Raw genomic sequence first — 21,084 nt, 5'->3', positions numbered from 1 at the left:
GGAATTAACTTTATATTTTTTATCCAAGAGAAAAAAGCAAACAATTTGGAAGAGGTTTATTACAGATTGTATAGGAGATTTCAAGTGTACTGGAACATGTTTTAATATTTCTTATGGCTTATGCAAATATTATGTGGTTTATAGCATTATAAATATCTGATAGTAAAAACAAGCCATTTGGTACAAATAGAATACAGAGCTGATTTTTTCTCACCCACTGGAAGATGGAATGGCTTCTTTAAGCCAGTAATTTCTATAGAAGTTAATGAAGAACAGTGATTTAAAAAAGTCTAGTTGACTCAGAGAAATCAGAAAAGAGATGTGTTATCTTTAGGGGTTTAATTCCAAAATAAATCAGAATTGTGTGTGTGTGTGTGTGTGTGTGTGTGTGTGTGTGTGTGTGTGTATAATTTTATTTTATTTTTTTTCAGAAAGTCACAGGGACTCCTGGCAGATGGCAGTTTAGGAAAGAGTTTAGGTCCCACATGGACATAAGTGGCACCCCTGAGGTAGGGATTACTGCTCTAGGAAAATGTGCATTCTATAGATCTATGTCTATTACAACTACTATGCATTAAGAATGACCAAACAGGCTGATTCTGGGAATGGTCAAAACTACTCAGAAAACATAATCAGAGGTAACCTCTCCATTTTTCAAGAGCAAATCTAACTCCCCAAGTGTTCACTCAAAGAAAGTGTACTGGGCTGGGAGTGCACATAAGCCCCAGGTTCTAATCCTCAGCGGCCTCTCCTCACAAACTAACAAAATAAAAGAAAGTATGCTCTGAGTGTCCAATCTTCACTGCTGGTGGGCATGTAGCTGGGGACAAATAGGAGCAGACAAAACACTATTAAAAAAGACAAGTTTGCAGAGAAAGGGAAACTGCCCTTAAATTAGTGCCAGGAAAGAGAGAGCGGAATGGCAAGTTGGGGAAGTCCCTGAAGAGATGGCAGGGAAGCAGTCACTGGAATGGAGGGCAGGCTGAGGAAGGGAAAGGGGGAGAGAATGACATGAAGGAGAGAGGTATTTCAGGAGCTGAAAGGGGGCCTGGAGACATGGAATGAGAGCAGGATGACAGTAGATACAGAAAGAAGGTTGGGTCTTGGGCTGGAAGCTTTCAGGAAGGAACTCAAGGTGACAATTTCAATGTTTAGATGTCCTTTTGAAGATGTGCACCACTAAGCAGAGTCTAGAGTTCCTTCAACTGAAGGGGATTTCTAAATCAATCAATGGCTTGTTGAAATGGATTGATATTTCATATAAGTCTTTGCATATTTTAGCAAGTGAATGACATTTAAGGTTTTGTATGTGTGATATATTCATATAATATATGTGACATATAATATATATGTAGAAATTAAAAGAAAGCAAGGAAGGAAGAAGGGGTTGGGGGAGTAAGGATCTCAAAGAAGTCAAGAGAGATGCATTTCCATGAGGAACAGATTCTGCTCTGATGCATTTTCACATCTGTAACACGTTCCCAAGTACCTGGTACCTGATGGATATTCCACAGGTGGGTTCAGGTGGCATTTACTGACTCAAAATAAATGGATAAAATTTGGAAATGACAAAGACAGGAACAGGCTAGTTGTATCCTAAAGTCACTCATCATTTCCACAAAGATCCTGTTTGTCTTTCAATATAAAGTAAATTTAAATGTTAGGACTGTTTAAGACCCCAAATACATGAATCATTTAATGTAAATGTCACATCCTGGTGACAATAAAGAAGATGACTTCACTGACAATGTAACCACATGAAATGGATTTTTAGAAAGGGAAATTAAGCATATGAAGGTATAAGATATTAGATTAGGTTTCAAACCCTAATGATACACTCTTGGAGAGGGATAGTACAGTCCTGCTCAAAAAGAATAAAATGCTCATATAACTTAGTTTAAGAATAATTTTGAGGAAATGATAAGTGCAAATGGAAATGGGAAAAAATAGATTTTCTTCAGGCTATTAAATTAGATTTTTGGAAAAGGTCTGTTCTCATATTCCCATACCCTTCCGGCATAGGGAACTGAAGGCTCCCTCTTAGAATCTGAGGTACTCTTAGGGTGCAGTGGATTTGGTCTACATTTTTATTAGAAATGTTCAAGCCAGTTCTTCCCAGGGGATTGATTTGTGAAGGAGCACATCCTTAATTATAGCATTTTCCATTTCCAACTTCTCCAATTCTTCCAGTGAATCTCACCTTCTGTAAATCACCAAGCGAGAAAATATCCTGTGACACTGTCGCTCAAAGTCTCACATCAGTAAAAATATAAGTGACAAGAAAATTAGTCATTCGGCCTATTTCAGGCCTAGAGAAAGTGCTGCCAAATTGGGTGAGAAAAGATTCAACAGGCTACTTTGCTGATGAAAACGACCGAAGAAGTAAGGAATCAATACCAACAATAGAAAGCCTGAGAGTTGTGCCTGCTTAGGCCAATAACTCCATTTCTGTAAGGGAAGGAGTCAATGTCACTTGAGCTGTCTCTCTTTCACTGATCTGGGGATAGGCTATGTTAGGAGCTAAAAAATGTACTTTTGACCTTAATTATAGAAATGACTACTGCTGACATTCTCTTGACATTTAATATCTACCAAGCAACAACTAAATGGAAAACAATTAGAGACACAGAACTGTCTGGAAATGTCTTGAATCTGGTTTATAGGAAAGCATAAAAAGAGAAGATTAATAGCAATGTATATGGATTTAAGCTCTGACTTAATCAACAATGACTGTAGGTGAAACACTTGTGGGAAAAAAATCACAGGTGTTATTTAGTATAATTCAACCTTGAACAATATTTACTCTCTAAAGACTGATCTTTTAAAAAATAATTACTTATTTATTGTCAAAGTGATGTACAGAGGGGTTATAGTTTCATACATAAGGCAGTGGGTACATTTCTTGTACAATTTGTTACCTCCTCCCTTATTCTCCCCTCCCCTCTCCACCTTTCCCTCTCCCCACATGAGTTGTTCGGTTGGTTTACACCAAATGTCTTTTTTTTTTTTTTTTGCCAGTCCTGGGGCTTGGACTCAGGGCCTGAGCACTGTCCCTGGCTTCTTTTTGCTCAAGGCTAGCACTCTGCCACTTGAGCCACAGCGCCACTTCTGGCCATTTTCTGTATATGTGGTGCTGGGGAATCGAACCCAGGGCCTCATGTATATGAGGCAGGCACTCTTGCCACTAGGCCATATCCCCAGCCCACCAAATGTCTTTCTAAGTATTGCTTTTGGAGTCTTTTTTTTTTTATCCTTTATCTCTCGATTTTGATAATCTCTTTCCCTTCCCTAGTTCTAATACCAGAATATACAGTATAAAGACTCTGATCTTGAAGGCAAAAGCCACTTTCAGTTATTCTGCAGATAAGTATGTTGATCTAGGTGGATTCTAAGATTATAATAGAATCATGATAATCATCATTATAATATGACCATAAGAAACAAATGGACTAGAACAAAAAAATTCTGTGGCAGATAATCTGGCTATGATGCTCATGAGACATTCTAAGCTGTTGCCCTTGAACAAACTCTTTGGCCCCCAAGAAGTTGAGTTGGCTTGAGTATGGTGAAAGCAAATACATTTGCCCCAAATGCTGTATGGACTGTCTTGCTTTTTCATTTCTGAAAACTATTTTGGGAAAAGATATCCTTTTATGATGTTTACTAAGTATGAGCTATATTCAAGTTATTTCTTCTTCTGTGAACTTAAACTAATGATGGATGTATCTGGAAGAAAAATATTTCTATAAATAATTCTAATAACTTAAAAGGCATCTGAGTTTCCCAGGAAGGTTCATACTAGTACAAATTATCAGATGAGAAGAAGAGACTATGAGAAAAGTTAGAGGTTTACAAAATGATAGTAATCTGCAAAATGAGAGTTGCCAAGTGACCTTTCTGACTATTTAGACACCTCAAATGATTGTACTAGGGTGTCACAGCACAGCTGAGCGACAAACAGAGCTGCTGATCTATATCTGAAACACAACCCACTCCAAAGAATGATAAAAAGAAAATTATAAGAAATAGGAATGCTAAAATTATGAAAATCCAACTGGAAATTTGGGGGAATTCTACTAACACAAATCCCCTTGATGATCATAAGTAGTAAAACTAAACTTGCCACTTCATATTCAAGCAACTGATTTGTGGCTATTAGAACCAAAATATGATGCACATGACTTGCATAGGCAGAAGCTACACTGAGTAGATCACATGGCAGATGAGACCGGAACTTGTTTTTATCTGCAGCCCTTGACACACCATTCTAGCTATGGGTATGGCTGGTCTGGAAACAGGCCTCCTTGTTAAAACCCCAAATGGCCAGATGTACTTGGAGACTCTAGTTTTACTAATGTCATGATTAGGAAAGTAATTATGAGCAGCTGGAAAGCAAAAGCACCTCTTTCACAGCTGTCCTCTGGCATTTGGTTCAATGATAGAGGAATTAAAAAATATGTAACATATATATATATATATATATATATGTATGTATGTATGTTACTGTGGCCTTTTTTAGTAGTACCAGGAGATGGAACCTAGGACTATACACATACTAGGCAAAGCTCTACGACTGAACTACACCCTCAGCCTCTATTACTATGTAGGAGCTTCTTATGTCCTACTGTTGAAATTGTTTATAAAAATTACAAGGCATCATAGAATGATTTTGATTTCATAGTGGACTCAACTGTGTTACTGTATACTCTGATACTTGGCTCTATGTTATGCAAAGGAAAGAAATTGGTACATACAGTTCCCTACAAAATAATTTGTCTTGGGCTGGGATATGGCTTAGTGACAAAGCACTTGCCTAGCAAGTACAATGTCCTGGGTTTGGTCCCCAGTAGCAAAAGAGAGAAGACAATAAAATTGTCTTGGTAGGCACTGATGGCTTATAGCTATAATCCCAGATACTCAGCAAGCTGATCTCTAAGGATTGTTGTTCAAAGCCAACTCAGGCATAAAAAGTCTTTGAGATTCTGATCCCCAATAAACCAGCAAAAAGCTGAAGTGGTGGTATAACTCTAGTGGTAGAGAGTGTAACCTTAAGCAAAAAACTCAAAGCAAGAGTATGAGGTCCTGAGTTCAAGTCTCAGTATGGGCACACAAAAAATTAATATTTGTCTTGAAAGACCAGCTTTTCTAGTGGAGGTTATGTCCTGTGGTACCTTATAACAGAACGAGAAGAAATCATCTGCTTCCCTGAAGGTCTCTAACTGCAATGTACGGAGCTAAGGACCTTGGAAGGCAATCATGCATTCCTGTGACACGTCTGCTCGGTGATGAGGAAGTGAAATTTTCTATCATAATACCCAAGTAAGAGTTAAAAGAGTTTATGTACTGGGGTCTGAGGCTCAGGCACATTTGCTGGTATATAATCTTAGCAACCAGTATCGATAGCTTCTTTTGGCAGTACTTCTGGCAGTACTATGCATCAAAGTTAGAGCCTCCTGTATGCTAGAAGAATGCTCTAACACTAACACACCTGCTCCACAGGAAAAGGTTGTTTTAGAAACACTCCAAAGGGAAAGTCTTTTTTCTGAGAGCCCTTCAGGTAAGGTGTCTGTAGCATATAAATCAAACTGTATCCTGAACATCAGTGAGCACCTGGAGGGGTGCACTGTGTTGGTGTTGCATCCATCACAGGTTATATTTAGATATTGATAGCAATTGAAATGAGCAAGTGCTTCTCATGAGCAGAACACCATTTTATAGGTTGACTGTCACTACAACCTCCTGTGATTCGTTGTCTCATGATCATTTTATAGAGGTGGAAATAGAAGGACAGGAGGTGAGGTGTTTAGCTCCCGGCCCCTCAGATGGTACCAGTCCTGCTTTCCATTTCTAACACCTTTCTCCCTAGTAAGAAAAGACCAGTGATGCCATTTCAGACAGAGGCTCTACACACTATTGGTGTTTGTATAGAAATGTGCATCCTTTTTCCATCTCCTCCTTTCAGATTCTATCATCCAACAACTTCAAAGGAAAAACAGCTTACTTTGCTTAGAAAGATTTCTCTTCCTCAATAAAGTAAATCTCAACAGAGACAGGAGTAAGTTTCTTCATGGAGGAGCTCCTGTGGTCGGGTGTCACACCAGGCCCTTCTGTACTGCAGTACTAATGCAGAGGCTGCTTTCTCTGTCCTTCAATTCTTCTTGAGAACTCTTCAGGTTGGCTGGCACCCAAGGCTCAACACCCTACACATTGTCTTTTTTTGGTGCCCGGTGTGGAGATGCTATGTTGTGTCCTTCCTGGCCTCAAGTGATCCTGAGTTTTTACCATGCACCTGCTGTAGGGGCACCTCACTTTAAATTTGACAAGGGATTGTGTCTTACCAGTGACACCACAGGTGGTCAGTTACAAGAAAGCAATTTTGTACATGAGACATAATAGATCTGGCTCAAGACAGGCTGTGAGTGGGAAAGGAAACTACTTGTTTGGTTTTGGTCTTCCTGTTTTGAATATATTCAGTTTTTCTTGAGTATGACATGAAGACAACACATGCAATACCTCCTCTGCATTTCATTAGTACCCTCTGAGCACCTAAACATTTTCATTCTAAGAGTACTGCATGTGACGGGCACCAGTGACTATAATCCCAGCTACTCAAGAGGTTAAGGAATTGAGGTTCAAAGCTAGCATGGACAAATGTGACAGACTCTTATCTACAATTAACCAGCAAAAAGCCAGAAGCAGAGGTGTGGTTTCAGTATAGAGTGCTAGCACTGAAAGAAAAAGCTAAGTAAGAGTGCAAGGCCTTAAGTTCAAGCCCCAGTACCAACACACTTAAAAAAAAGAGAGTGGGGGCTGGGATTATGGCCTAGTGGCAAGAGTGCTTGCCTTGTATACATGAAGCCGTGGGTTCAATTCCCCAGCACCACATATATAGAAAATGGCCAGAAGTGGTGCTGTGGCTCAAGTGGGAGAGTGCTAGCCTTGAGCAAAAAGAAGCCAGGGACAGTGTTCAGGCCCTGAGTCCAAGCCCAGGACTGGCCCCCAAAAAACCAAAACAAAACAAAAAAGTAATAATGCATGCTAGGCAATGTGGCACATGTCTGTAATCCTTGCTACTTGGGAGGCAAGGACAGGAAGATAATAGTCAGAGGCTGGCCCTAAAAAAGCACAAGATCCTATCTGAAATATAAACAAAAAGCAAAGCAAAAGAACTGGGATATGGCTCAAATGGTAGGTGTTTTGATCCAGCAAATACAATTGCTAGAACTTCCAAAAAGAAAAAAAAAAGGTAAATGTAGAAGGAAATAAGGTAAAAGATTGTCCATGGCTACCCTGGTAAGAACAAAGATCTTAGTTAAAGATTCTCTCATGATAATATGCTTAAGGAAAAAAATTATGTGCATTTTTATTTTCTGTCATTATTTTCTAGAATTATTCTACTTTGCACTTTCATGAAAATTGTGTACTTTTACGTTTTATATATAATATTCTGTCCAAGGTCTCATTGATTCTGACTAAAATGCATTCTAAAAACACCCAAATACCAGAGACAACCTTGAATACTTTTCAAGATAAAATTCCCAAAGCATCCAGTTCTCTAGGACTTTCCACATTTAAGCCTCATAGAGCCATTCAATATCATCTTCGTGACTAAAAATATAACTGCAGTATTACTTAAAATTATAATCAAATCATTCTCTCGCAAATTAAGACACTTACTCTTGGAAAAATAGCCAAATTGAATTACGCATGTCTTTTCTTGATAGATCAAAAGCAGCTCCATTAAATCAGCAGCTTTATATTAATGGCATGAGACATGGCCCAGATGAGGAAAATGTCCTTTGGAGCCATTTTGTACTTAATTTAAAGAGAGATAGAGATGTTTGTCATCATTTATATTTGAAGTAAAATTGCATTGCAGGTTCTCAAGGTCAGGAAGTAGACATGATCCCACTGTGGTATCCCATCCACACCAGGAAGTCCAGCTTCATCTTCCTTCCTTATTGCTTCTCATTATTGTGCCTGTCACCACCACCCACCCACCCACCCACCCACCCACCCACCCACTTATCTATCTGGTCTTTACTGAATGCCCCCTACATTCCACCATTTTTCCTGCCGATATAAAAAAAGAAAAGACCATTTCTGCGTCTCAGCTTTCTTCTAAACTTTGACTCATTCATGACTCAACTATCATACTGAGGGTTACAGTATTGTGGAGGATTCTAAAATACATCATTAGAGTTACTTTATGATTACCCTAAGTTTTCTTGAAGTGATGTCTCAGAATAATAGACACAGCTTTTTGAAATGATAACCTACTCGGCAATGTCATACTATTCTGCCACTTATGAAACCCCTTTTTTAGCCATGAGCCTACTGGACCTTTAGAAAACCTCAAAACACAGAAGAGAAAGCAGCAATGAAGTGAACTTGTCCTGAGCTCATCCAGCTAATTATGAGCAGGCCCAAAATTCAAGTCCAGGCTCAACTGTGATAGATGAGTGGATACATGGATAGATGTGGTCACAGACAAGTTGCTTGAGCAACAAAATCAGTATCTCCTAGATGCAGACCTCTTTTCCCTTGTACTCTCAGTTACAGCTTTTAATTATCTTTTAGTTAGGAAGTTTGAAATATTCAATGCTAATTCCCAAATAACTAGTGATGATAGACAAATGAGAATAGACAAATAGATCCTTCTCTTTCCCGCCAGAAAAAAAAGCATCACAAAATAAATGGTAACTTTTAGTGCTAATCAGGCATAAATTGTGACTTCTTAGCTGAATTAGTATTTGTATGATTGATAGAAGACAGAAATTTAGAATAGTAAATTATACTAGTTCAACCCATTATGCATCAATGAATTTGTTTGAGCCAAAATTACTGTGCTTATTTCTAGTTATATTCTGAAGACAACAATTACAGAATTCTAAGGCTTTATTAACTCATCATTTTGAGTAGACATTTTCAATGAGAAAATGATTTAGAAGCATCAGATATTGATTATGAAGTTATAATGTGCTTAACATTAGAGAACAACAGAGCTTTCCCTTGTCAGATCTATTTGGCTTTTGCTCCACAACCAGATGGCAAGAATGGACTGTCATCTTTTGACTGCTATCTTCCAAGGATGATAAAATTTTGTTAAATCTTATTTTAAATTATGTGCTACTTGGTGTCATTAAAAAACCTACTGAAGATGGTACAATCATTTGTGTAATGCTTCTGAGTAAAAGAGGTACTAGAAATTCAGGCTGATTACCATGTGTTAACAAAAAGAGTATAGTCAAAAGTCAAAGCCCAATTTCAGAGTCATGCATACATCTGATTTTGTTTGAGAATATCACCTCAACTAGAGCTCAGATTAAGGATAGTGCAACCTTTAGAATGCACCCACTTCAAGGGCAGTAATGACCAACACAAAGTTGAATATAGAAGGACCTAAGACTTAGAAGGGGTTGAGAAGCAGGGAAAGCTTTTCTTATATCAGAGAGATGGATCTATAGGAGGCACTCGGACAAGTGGATGGACAGACAGTTATATGGCCATAGGCAAGTCTACTCTGGTTCAGTAGACCTGGCTACCCTCTGATTCTGTTATCTATGAAAGGGGTTTCAGGGATGACCTGTGGGATCTTTTCGTAATAAGAGGATTGATGTCATATACCTATTCACACAAACCACAGCAGAAACTGATGATCATTTGAAACACAAGGTTGGCCAGTGAAAATGAACAGGGAACAGCTGGAAAGAGTGTCATTCCGGGATCTGGCACCTCAGAGCCAGAAGATGGAGGACAGGCTTGGCCCTGGGCCCCCATTAATCTCAGCTGCCTGGCTCTGTGATCCGGCTTGGTTATATAGCTGGCTCAGTCACGGACCCCGCCAAGGTCCCTTTAAAGGGAAGGGTCACATCACTTTCTAGTCCCAAAGCCTGAATGCTTGCTCTAACAGGTGAGAAATATGTCAGTGAAAATGTTTTTCTCAATTAAAAATCAAAACATATGATCCAGGGACAGGTACATCTGTCATTTTAAATGACAGAAGTTGGAGTATGACCCACAATAGATTCTAAAACTGATGAAGTATACTTTGTATCACCCACTTCCCCTAATGATGACTCAGAAATGTCTCTGTGGGAATCTCCTTTGTATTTCTCTACTGCTTTTACCCTCTACATTTCCCCACATCCAAATGTGGTCATGCACATAGGGTCTCATTGCTTTCCTGCTTGTGCAGGTCATTGGAACACTAAGTCCCAGGACATGTTCTATATGGATCCTAAGGGTCAAGGAGACTCTGTGAGTAAGAAACCTTTTTTTCCCCAGAAGGAAACTTTGTTTATTTATTTAGGGTGGCACAGGGGATTTGAACTCAGGGATGTATACTTGCTAAACTGTCACAATACTACTGAGCCACACTTCCACGATACCCTAAGAAGTATAATTGGGAGTCTCAGGACTCTAGGTAATCACTGGTGCTCAGGAAACCTGAGGCCTCCTTATGAGAGACAGTGGATTGATGATGAAGGGCGGTGTGTCTGGACTACGCTGGAGCAAAAGCAGGTGTGATACAACATAAGGTCTGCACAGAAAGCCCTAGACATAGCCATGAGAGATGTGTCTGGTACATTTTCAGAGAAAAATGAAAGTTTAATCATGAATCATACTCCATAATTTTAAAAGCTTTGATACAATTTATAAGCTCACTAGAAAAAGTATTCATCACATAGAGGAATGGGGACATGCAAAATAAATTTTAAGCACACTAAATATAGTTAATAATGAATAGCATATTTGAAAACTGCTTTAAAAAGTAGGTTTTTAAATGTTCTTTTCACAAAGAAGCTGTATATATGCTAGGTAATGAATATGGTATTTAGACAGATTTAATAATTCCAGAATGTATACATCTGGAATGTGATATACCATCATTACATCATATAGTAGCCAAAAAATAAATTAATAAATAAAAATTAAATTTTCAATTAAAAATAATGTTCTGTCAGATGCTGGTGGCTCACACCTGTTATCCTTGCTACTCAGGAGGCTGAGATCCGAGGACTGAAGCTATTTTAACCACAGACAAATCTGAGACTACCAATTAATGAGCAAAGAGCTGATTCAAGTGGTACAGTGCCAGTCTTGATCAAAAAAGTTTAAGCAAGAGCATGACGCTCTGAATTTAAACGCCCATGCTGGCAAAAAAAAAATTTGAAAATTCAGCAGTTATGGTTCTGAGGTTCTTAAAGAGAGTACATTGTTCTATTACATGTGTCACATGGAAAATACACGTGCACTCTGGAGGTAACCATGGTTTTTCTACATCAGGCGTGTGTTCTGAATGTTTCTTCTGTTTGGAGTTTGGTCAAGTAAAGGCTGTGTACTTAACAAGAAATATCTGCCAATATTATTTTCAGACACAATACAATTGATAAACAGGATGCAGATCTTTTAACCTATAACTAATAAAGCATTTTCAGGTCTTTGAAACATTCTTTCTTCAGTGCTAAGGATTGGACATAGGACCTGTGCCTGCTAGGAAATTATAAACCTTCCCCCTACCCCCCCCCCCCTCGCCCTTTAAAGCAGTTAGTGAGAGAAATCCTGGGAGCTGTGAAAAAGGGAGCACTGATCATGAGGGTTCACGACCCTCTCACTGTCAGAATTCAGCAGGAGAAAAGCCACTTTTCCTGTGATGATGGAACTGCTATAGAACATAATACCTGGGTCAATTTTCTGCAGAGATGGGTCTCCAAATGTGATTGTCTTATTGTACCTGTTGATGAGCAGCTGCTAGGGCTCTCCTTTTGCTATTAAATTAGTTGGCTGATGATCACTACTGGTTAAGTGACTGGGAAAAAGATCAAAAGTTACCAAGCATAGGTGCCTCAAATGTTGTGGCAATCCTAATCTCTAAAGGGAAGCATGGTACATACTTATTTTTAGTAAGCCACTTAATGAACTTTCACTTTTTATTAAAGATACCTGCCTGGATTTTTTTTTGAATCACTAAGTAATACCATCAAATCCTCCTGAGTAAGAGAGGAATAAAGACCAAATATTTCCTTAAACTGTAACATAAAGTTTTTTAAGAAAGTCTTTTAAGAAAGACTACACAGCAAACAATAATACAAAGGCAAGAAGTTATTTGGAATTACTCTGAGAGAATAGGTTCTAATCTCTCCCCAAATAGCCTTGTCTCTATATTTTTATCTTATTTTCTTTTTAACTAGCTAGCTGGGGAGAATTATGTTCATTGCCAAATGCCTGAATTCCTACAATTGCTTATCCTTGAGAAGACTTTGTGAGAGCAGCTCTGCTAGGTCTGAATGTCCTGCTGGTCTCTCCCTGGCCACTAGTGGAACCTTTGTTGAAACTGTGTGACATCACGCATCTGGCTTGTTGGTATATACCCAGTACCTGTTAGACTTATTTTGGGCATTCTAAAGAGTTCTATGTCAAGAAAGATCATACAGACTTTGTAATAAAGCATTTTGCCACAAAAATGAACTACTAGTAACATTTATATCCATCCATTCATCTATCCAACCATCTGTTCATCCATCCATTCATGGACAATTAAAAATCTTATTATATGCCCTGAGATTATCTTATATAATTTTCAGAAAAAGTATTGCAAAGAAGGTATTATTATTCTTACTTTACAGTTGAAGGAACTGAGACACTGAGAGGTTAAAGATTAGGCCAATAGCAAAGTAACACTGACAATTTCATATGATTACATATACTAATTGACTTAGAGCTAAAGGGCTGGGAGAACAGCTGCATTCTTTCTAGAACATCCCTTATCCAAAATGTTGGGGCCAGAAGTATTTAAGAGTTTGGAGGCTTTCAGATTTTGGAATATGTGCACAGGTTTTTTTCTGATTAGCCATTTTTATAATCCAAAAATCTAGACTCTGAAAAGGCATGGAAATAGCATCACTCAAAACATTTCAGATTCAGAGCATTTCTCAAACTATGTGTTGAAAGAAGTGGAAGAATATAAGAAGAACATATAAATCTGGCTGAGAAAGATGGGCTTTTGAAGAAGTTGGGGCCATTCATAGGAGATAATATCCAGAGATTGCTAATATAGACCTACAATATTCAAATTTAAAAATGTATTAACACCAGTGCCCGACTATCATCAGTAGGGTATCAGACTTGAAATATAGAACCTTTCTGTACTAGTTGCACCAACAGTCTGACTCATCTCATAAAGTCAGAATATTTTAGGTGAGGTCTAACAACTGTAAATATTCATGAACTAACCTACTCAGCTCATTTAAAGCAAATTCTTGCTAATTAATTTCATAATTAATGTCTTCTCTATAAAATCTAGTCAACAACATGCACCCAGAGGACTACAGAGATGAATTAATCTGATGTCTGGATTTTTCTTTCTTTTGAGAATGAAGACAATGTTCATGAAGACCTTAGACTGAAATTTCCACTTTACCACTTAATATGCAAGTGCTAAAATATGTCTAAGTAGTATATGTCTATCAAATTCTGAAACTTTCTACAATTGATGGTAGATCAAATGAGAAAGGAAATATTCTGTGATGTGTATTTCATGTAGTAAAGTGAATACAAAACAAAAATGTAGCAAAAACTTCTTTTCTTTGTACCCCCAAAGCACTCAACTTCAATCATAGCTTCTTAGACATGGTATGCAGTTGTAAAACATGTACAACAGTGGAGAAGACAGAAGAAAGAAGAGAGTATAATGTACTGGGAGTGGCTATGACTTAGGCTCCGTTGGGGGTCTGAAGAAAGATCCTAAAGCACACAAGCTCTAGTAATTTAGCCAAGGCAAGTGATGAAAAATAAAGTGTATAAAAACAAAATAAAAATATACCCAACCTTAATAAGCCTGATTAACATGCACCCCCACTACAATATACACACACTCCACCAACAAAAGTCACTTAGTCATTTACACTGATCTCTCTGGGGATGCATGAAAAGTACCAGTAGATTCGCTCAGTGAGGGTCTGACTGGGGGAAATATGCTAGTCTAAAAGCCAGAGTCAGCAACAAATTCCTGGCCTTTAAGATTATGGATTGAAACTTGCAAAACCATTTGGTGTAAACCAACTGAACAACTCATGGGGCAAGAGGGAAACGGGGAGGGGATTCTGTATACGAGGCAGCAGTTTTCAGATTTGATTGTACAATATAAAATGAGAAAATTAATGTTAATTAAAAATTAGCCTTCTTTATTTTACAGTGGCATTAAATAGTAAAGATTAAAAAAATACTATGACAAGTCAGGAGAGGCAGTTGGAGAGGCAGGTGGAGCAATGGATGGAGAAACATGAAATGAGGTTCCCCAAGGTGTGGCAAAGGGAACACATGATCAAACAAGGATGATCCTCACTCCTAGAAGACACTGAGTACTCAGCTTGGCTAGATGTGTGGAGGCAGAGGAAGAATGGGATGCACAGTAGCGCCTAGTTTTAAGGTGTACCCAACTTTTGGGTGGAGAAAACACATATAAATATAATTAATGAAGCACAAAAATCAAGAGAAATGATAGGAATGAACTCCTGAATGTAAACTTAATTACATTACATGAGAGGGAGAAGAGCAGGAGCTGGATGGAGGCAATCACCCATTAAGTAGCTGTGGAGAACAGAGAATATCAACAAAAAGGAGATGCACAGGTCTTTTAGCAGAGGCAATGGGTTGTTCTCACAGGGCTTCCGTGGAGTCCCAGTGTGGTAAGGTAGGTGGCTCTGCAGTCTTCCTCAAGGGAACAAGGGGCTGGGAAGAGGGATGTATCTGCAGACATTCCCGCAGGCAGAAGCTATACCACCATGTGCCAAATAAATAGTTCATGACCTCTACAGGTGGGTTTTCTATGAAAAGGCCTTATATTACTTGTCAATCCCACCCCCTACAAAGTCAAAAAATTTAATACAGTAAATCTGTCCTTGCTGGAAGCTGATATTTACCTATTTCCTCTCCCAATGCTGTCCTTGACATGAGGGAAACTAATGGTGGTTGATAAGAGTGTATTTAAGTGCCATGGCAATAAATGTGTAAAGAGGCAATGTTCCTGCCACACAACCTCCTATTCCTGGCAGGGACATAAAGGTCTAAGAAGAGCCAAAGGCAGCTGTCTCTCTTCCCCCAGGGAGGTGAACACTGGGTGGCTCTCAGAGCCCTCAATGTGTTCACACTTGATTCTGCTGCCACAATGTTGGAGGCAGGAGAATAATCTAAATAGAAATAGGAATAGGTCCTGACTTTGTATTAGCAGAGTTCTAGAGAATGAGATGATTCAGATTGACAAGGGAAGGGAGGAACATTACCACTCTGTGCCTCCTATGTCCTGTTGATATATTCATGGGCTGCATAGGATCCCATCACAAACCTGTGGACAGACTCTGCCTTGACCATACTCCTGTGCTTATTGGCCAGAAGCTCAGGGATCAGATGCTGCTGGCAGGACCCTGGATAGTTCCCCACCCTTTACAGGGCTGCAGTCACCTCAGTAAAATGGGCATGTTAACATAGTACATTTGTTCATGCACGTGTAACACGTAAATAAATTTAATAAATGTTAGCTGAATGAATGCTGGCTATTATTAATTTAAACATATGTTGCTTTCTAGACATGGGGAAATTAAGCAGACTAGTAACCACAAACTGCCCTGAGGGTGCTGAAGACCCATTGGTAACTTAGGACACACAGGACTCTTATTCTCATAAGGCACATCCTATCTGGCAGCAAATCCAAACCAACCCAGAACCTGACCAGGTGTCAGCATGGCTTACCACTACCTGGACCAAGCCATTGTTATCTACATGGCTTATGGGTTTCCACATCCAGAAGAAAGGCGATGACATTTGTTTGCTCAACCAGCCAATGGTGTTCACACTCACAGAGAAAGTCAAAGTCTTTAAGAGGTGAGTGAGGTGTTTGGCCCATCATTATCTCTGATCTCAGCTGTGCCTCTTACATTCTACACATGCTCATGTCCTTCCTTCTAGGCCCTCTGGTCTTCTAAAAATCTCAGTGGTTCATGTAATCTCTCAGAGTGGTTCTTAATATGGGTCAACAATGTCTCTTGGATGTCTAATGACCAGAAATCAAGGGACCTAAGAAGTTGGATGACAAAATGCCCATCTTTATTTTTACTGCCCTCTAATGGAAATAGAACACTTTTTCCCTTATGCATATGGACAACTGTGATAACCACCGTGATAACACCTATGACTGTGTTACCCATAGAAATCACAGATATTTTCATAGCCTATGTTGTTCCTATTTTGTCCTTACAGAGTGTATAAAATATAGTCTGAGACATAAATTCTTCAGGAAAAAAGTCTTAACTTCATTGGAAGCGGCCTAGTGTGTGAGAAGAAAGTCATATTTATGAAGTCACTGTCTGTAGCCTGTGTTGACCTAGTTACTTTCATTCTCCATTGTATCTACCATTCCTTTTTTCAGTCATGGAAACTGAGGCTTAAGTCACTCCCAGTTTATCACAAAGTGGCCCAATTGCCATGCATTTGATCATACACTGAAAAATCATGGGGACTTCCAAGTAACTTTTTACACAGTCAGGCATCACCTGAAAGACAAAATACTCAACTGGAAACACTTTCTACATTTCTATTTTCCAGTGATAGTCTGGGTCCTAAGACTAGAGTGGGGATGTAATGAGATGAACCAGTCAAAAAACTAAAGGCCAAAGCCAAAGTCCCTCTGAATCAACAGCTACATGCACAGCTTCAAAGTAATATAAAACAGGTCATTTAATTTCATAAAAGGATCTTTCCACAGTTTGTTTTTTTCCTCCTAGCCTATTGAAATGTACACACTAGGAGGACAAAGTACAAGGCACTCTTCAGCTGTAATTTTACTTGTGCACATATTTAATGTGCTGCCAGGGATGAAACATTTTGTGGTTCTGTGCTTAGCAAATGAAATAAATCAATGTGTTAAGAGAGCCATTTTTTCTTGCTGTCTGGGGGAAGTGCTCTTTACTTTTCTATTAACAGGAACTTAATGAACCATTTCACATTCAAAAGCCCTTAGAAAGGTCATAATGTCTATTTCTTAATTAAGTTTTTAAAAGTCAAATAATGCTAATTTTCTTTTATGTATCCACATGGGTAACACTGCTTTAAAAAAATTACTGAGAATAAACACCACCACAGAGCAAGGACTATTTCAGTGAGATGCTTGTAAGGCTTTATAAAGGGAGATAAAGAAAGAGAAATGACCCGACCCAGCATTTTATTAAATATAATCAAAGAACCAGGGAATTTGGGTTGCCATGGAAGTCCGGCCTAAATAAAGTTTATTGCATGGAGCGGACTTGGCATTATGCTTCAAAACAGGGAGCACAATAAAGCTGATGGGCTTTAAGAAACACTGGTCACTCAGCATTTAGGTTCCTTTGCTTGAATTTCTTTTAAATTTTTATGCTTAAACTTCCCAGCCTGTATTAAAAAGGCCCAGGCTTTGTAGGATAACAGAAGCAGGTACTTGAGGCTCGCTATGGCTTCGTTCTTGGGCCAGTCTCATTTTTCCATCCTAATTGCAGCAGACAGCACTGGGGCTTTGTCAGCCCTACCTGCTCTGAATAGGGGCACTTTTGGCCCCCCTTGTCAAAGACCAAGGAAGAAAGCAAGCTCTCTGGTTGGCAGCAGTCTTGGATTCTCGCCCCCGGCCATACTGTGCAATCACGCTGTTTATTCCACTGTAACAATCAGACAGCGAGAGCTGAGCACCTGGTACTCCCGGCCCGGGCCTTCCTTGGCAGCTGACAGGCAACCTCGCTGCCAGGTGGTCGCGCTTCAATTACATTAGCTAGCCATTCTAGGGTTAACGAGGACCCACTTTCTTCAGAATGCCCCAGGAAAATCAGTTATTCATAAAAGACAGTATGCCTTTTGTTGATCATGGAACAATGTTGCTGAATATCCATTAAATTAAATTCTCTTTATTGGACTGAATAATGCAATAGCGATAGCCCCAGCTAGAAGTTTGCATGTTTATTTACAAAATTTCTGAATAATTTATACATGGATTCTGGCTCTTTTTTTCATTTAGTGGCCAAATGCTTCTTTGGAATGGAACAGGGTAGCTTTGCCATCGTTTTAATACAGGCTACTACTCACTTGCAAATAAAAAAACAAATGGAGTGGTGAGGAAAAGAAATTGTATTTTAACTCAGAATTCACCTTCCAATTTTCTTTTGCAAGAGGACTTTCACATTTACACTGAAGCTTTGGGGGACTATTTCACACCAGCACTATTTCCAAGACAGAAAATAAAAGAGAAAGAAAGGACTAGCAATCTTGGCCAGTCATCAAATCTCTAACTTGGAAAAGTGCTTCTGATGCTTAGGTACAAGGTAGCCCAGGAAGGTTTGTGTGGATCTGAGGACTTGATAGTTGAATTCCATTGATGTCTAGATTGTTCTCCCTGACCCCACCCCTCCCAAGTCTCCATCGCTCCAGAGAGCTGCTCTCTGGGGTCCTCTGCCAGAGGGATCACACGGTGTCAGAGACAGCTCAAAACAGGGCACAAGTGGAAAGGTCCCCCCTTTCCCTGGGTTACTCTCTGTCTCTCTCACCCAAGTAACTTGGGAGGTGCTCTCTCTCCTTCTTCCTGGTGACAGTTTCAGGTTTCTTACAGCCTTAGATACATGGCTGCACAGTTTGAATGTGTTAGGAAAAGCATAGGGACAGACATATGACAGAAGTCACTTAAAATCTGTCACCCTATGGATTTAGCCTTGTTTGGAAGATTATTTATTCATTTATTCCCCCCCCCCTACAATGCTGGGGATCAAATTCAGGCCCTTATACTTACTTGGCAAGTACTTTAACACTGAGCTATACCCTCACCCTGGGAAATAATTTTAGAGCAGGATTTAAAAAACAGTATTTAGCTAGAATTGGCAAAAATATCATCTGCAAGTTAAATTATCCTCAAGCACATATCAGCTATAGCACATACACATACACAAAAGACATATGAATGGATAAAGAAAAGTTGGTCTGTATATACAATAGAGTATTATCTAGCCATAAAAAAGAATAAAATTATAACATCTGCAGGAAAATGAATGGAACTGAAAATAATCATGTTAAACAAAATAAGCTAGGCTGACAAAGGCATATATTGAATGTCCTCTTTCTCACATATGAACACACACCTAAATGAAGGTATTGCTTGAGACTGGGAACCAGTGGCAGTGGGGAAAGTGAAAGGAGAGAGTGAAGGGGGCAGAGGATGAATATGTTTTTCATATTCATGCATGAAAACAGAATAATGAAACTGTGAAAATGGCTTTAAAATGAGAGGGGGATAAGAAAGAGTAATAGAGAGGATAAGTTGGATTAAAGTACATTATAACATATATGAGAATACTACAATGAAACCCCGTTGTACATGAAACATATACTATATTATACATTAAAAAGGAAATAAATTCTATTGGATTCTATTCATTTAAAGGGAAATAAGTGCTTTTTTTTTTTTCAAAATGAACAGTGAGTAAATTTAGGGAGAGAGGCATGACCTTGAGATGACATGCAAATTCAAAGTGGTCTGTGAGACAATTTTAGCACTCACAGTAATGCAGGTCAGCAGCTGGAAGATGGCAGGGAGCGGGGCTGTGAGAGGGAGCATCAGATGCCTATGAAAGTGCCACTCTCACTTGATGGCTAAGAGATCTGGACACACCACTCAACTTCTCTCAAAATCTGTTTCCTCTCTTGCAAAATGGAACCCCAGCTCTGATTTTGAGTATCTTCCCTATGGGCTCTTTCACCTTAGCCTAATTTAGGTAGGGACACACACACACACACACACACACACACACACACATACACCCTACTCTTGGTCCTTGAATGTAACTATCTCATTGGTTTCCTCTATAGTAAAGCAAAAGCAAATTAGAACTTAGTGCCAGAGCAAAGAAAGCATCATGGAATATCTTTCTGCTATGTTGCTGATAAAGTATCAGAGCATAGATTAAAATCAGACATTCAGAAATGAATGTTTTAGTTGTGTTTCCTGATCATTTTAGATAAATGCTTTGCCTTTGCCTTGGCATTTATCTTCCCAAGGCAGACTGGTATCTGGTCACATTGTACGATTGTAGTAATATTATCTCTGAATTATAAGATCTACCTTGAACAAGGCACCAACACAAAGGTTTTACAATGTGCTGATGACAAGCGGATACTCTTGTACAGTTCAAAAACAATGGCTGACACTTCTGTATGAATAGACAGAGGCACATCAAAGGCAGCCTTTTATACAGAAAAACTGTGTGATGACCACTTTAATCTCTCTGAAAATGCATGCACAAACTGAACCCAATTTTATTTTTCACAAATACTAAGGCTTGATACAAGGACATCTTTTTCTTTGCAGTTAAAAGAGGAGGAGACAAAGATGTGCTAGCATAGCCTTTGAACTTTCTAAAGCTCTATCAATGGACCATGATACTTAACCACTGATACCAGGGCAGAGACTGACAATAGCTGTATTTAAGGCATTCTGACTAAAACTAGTTATTATTATAGATTAAAGAAAGGCATTAATATTCATATTTTCTTTAAACCTACATAGTTTTTATTCTCTTAACCCTTTGATCAATTAACAAAGGTCTAAAAAGGTAAGGCTACAATACCTCAAGGGTTTATAAATGACAGTAGCATGAGGCTGTGATTTGAGGGAGACCTTGGATGAGTAAGGAAACAGAACAAATGCTTTTTGGGGTAAGGAGAGGGAACTCAAGTGTCTTGGAACTGAGATAACTCCATGGTAATTCTTCTAATTCTAGAAAGACTAAATTAGCGATTGAAATGATATCTCTAAATGGCCCCTAAGTTCCACCTTCTTTTTCTTGTATCTCTGGGTTCCTTATGAGGAGGGGTAAGAAACCATTTTTTTCTGAGGCTGAGAATAAACAAACTTCTTATGTATTGTTGTTGTGGGAGTATACTGGTAAACTTTGAAGGAAGGCAGCTTGGCAGAATTGCTTATAGAGGTACAGGTGTTTGAACTCAGGGCCTCATGCTTACAAGAGAAGCTCTACCACTTAAGCTATGCTCCTAGCCCAAGGCAGTATTTATTAAAAT

General features: G+C 38.9%; 1 protein-coding gene across 1 annotated transcript in view; it reads right to left on the bottom strand.

The window, feature by feature from the left end:
• Positions 1–21,084, bottom strand: part of Ralgapa2 (Ral GTPase activating protein catalytic subunit alpha 2) — a 304,413-nt gene that overhangs the window by 22,017 nt on the left and 261,312 nt on the right. The gene's annotated exons all lie outside the window — the stretch shown is intronic.

Source organism: Perognathus longimembris, chromosome 6, assembly GCF_023159225.1.
Source record: "Perognathus longimembris pacificus isolate PPM17 chromosome 6, ASM2315922v1, whole genome shotgun sequence".
Classification (NCBI taxonomy): Eukaryota; Metazoa; Chordata; class Mammalia; order Rodentia; family Heteromyidae; genus Perognathus; species Perognathus longimembris.
This window is presented reverse-complemented; position numbering and strand designations above follow the sequence as displayed.